Source organism: Poecile atricapillus, chromosome 20, assembly GCF_030490865.1.
Source record: "Poecile atricapillus isolate bPoeAtr1 chromosome 20, bPoeAtr1.hap1, whole genome shotgun sequence".
Lineage (NCBI taxonomy): Eukaryota > Metazoa > Chordata > Aves > Passeriformes > Paridae > Poecile > Poecile atricapillus.
The window spans coordinates 4,591,585-4,593,659 of NC_081268.1; positions in this window are offsets into that span (position 1 = coordinate 4,591,585).

Sequence of the window (2,075 nt, forward strand, 5' to 3'; positions counted from 1 at the left end):
ATATGAAGACAGTTACAGGAGTTAAACAAAATAGGAAAATGACAAGCTGCTGAAAAGGACTGAGATGTTATTTTATGAAACATTGGAGCTGGCTTCTGCCAGCATCTCTGAGCACAGACCTCCCGTTGATACAAAGTGCAAATGGCAGCAGAATGTGGCCAGGAGGACTGGGCACAGCCCTGTGCAAAAGGAGGATGCCTCCATCTCCAGTGTCAGTAACAGCTGGATCAGCTCATGGTAGCCATGAGCTCACAAGGCCCAGATGTAAATACAGACAGACTGACCTAACAGCACAGAAACTCTCACTCAGGACCAATGCCACCACTCTGCAAAGCCTGGAGGGATATAGGGACACTGCTGTGGTTTCTCCAGCTCCCACCCCTTCCTTCTCTCTTTATTTCAGGGATTCCTGTGGAGCAAAAAGCTGCAGGATGGGAGTGCGGTTGTTTTGGCTTGTTGTGTTTTACTCTTCCCTGGATTTGTGTCTATGGATTTTGTTCATCTCTCCACTGAAATCACCATCAAAAGGTGACTTACACGAGCTGACTTATAAACCCAGAGAGCTGGAAGTGCATTTGGGGCTGGAAGAACCTTTGAGCTGACCCCGTGTGGTCATTCTTATTTTATGTTATTCCTGTTGATATCACTTTCCCCACTCTCTCTTATTCAGGCTCAGCACGGAAGGGAGAGCCACACAGAGCTTATCTGGGCTCCCAGAGACTTGTCCTGGCCCTGACCCACACAGGCCACTGGGAATTCAGAGAGCCCTGCTTGCACACAAGGACAGTTTAATTTTGTGTGCTGCTGTGAGTGGTTACTACGTGTCACATGCTCCAGTGTGTCCGAAGTAAATAGATTTTTAAATGTTCAGCTCAGTAATAATAAACAGGTTAATTACAGCATAACACGTCCCTTTTAGTGCAGTTGTTTCTCCTTTCAAATCCAGCAGCAAACCCCTGCTATAGCATCCATGTTTTCTTTGTCAATTTGACTGTTACAGCAATTAAGTCCCAGTAAAATAACACTACTAATTGCTTCCAGCTCTTTTCTGAAGCTCATCTTAATTTCCACTCTTTTCTGTGGCAGATTAAACAAACATGTCTTCTGCACACAAGAAAAAAAAATTACCATCACTTTGTCCAGACCATAATAAATATTAATTGCCAGGCACAAGGCAGGACTAGATTAAAAATATGCTGGCTCCAAGCAACTCTTATCTCATCATGAGTCAGGATGACCTATAGCAGGTGCAGTGGGAAGGAACACAAGAAGAAGAAACACTAAAACTGCTGCAGAAGTTAAAAATCAACTGATGCCTCTCAGATGGGGCTCTATTCTGTTTTTCTTCCTTTGGACCTCATTTCCACTTTGCAAATTTAATGCCTGTGATTCCTGCTGGGATGTGGGGACAATTAATGCACTCCAGAGTCAGATCGAGCACCCTCGGCGTGTCCCTTGCGGAGCTGCTACTCCTTGGAAAAGGAAAAACACGGAGATCCCACCAGCCTGGAGACTGAAATGTTGAGTTTTAAACCTGTTGTACGTGGCACACGAAACCGAAGGTTGGAAATCCTTCCCTGCGGTAATTTTCTTTCTCCCCTCCTACCCTGCATTTTCCATAGGGAAAGATTGACCTTTATCTGCAAGGATAGGATGTTTGTGTCATATGGCTGCTGCGTGCTAGGAGGGGAAAAAAGAAAACAAAAACAAAGACAGAATCTTTGTCCACGGTTTGGATGAGCAAGTCCTCAGGGATCCAAAAACAGGAGAAGGAAACAAGCTCTGCAGGCTCATCAATTAAAATCAATGAGATTTGGGGCGCGTGCCCGGGGCTTCTGTCCGGGAGTCACCAGAGCCGTGTCCCGTCAGCACCGCCCCGCACACAGCGGCACCTCCCAGACACTTTTTTACTCCCTTTGAGCAAATCCCCGCACTTTGAGCGGGACACCCAAGTGGAAGCGCGGAGAGCGAGGAGAACCGAGCCGCCATCCGCGGCCGCCGCGTCCCCTCAGGGCCGGGCCTTGTTTACCGCCCGCGCGCGGCCCCGCCCCTCGCATCACGCGACCGCCGCCCGC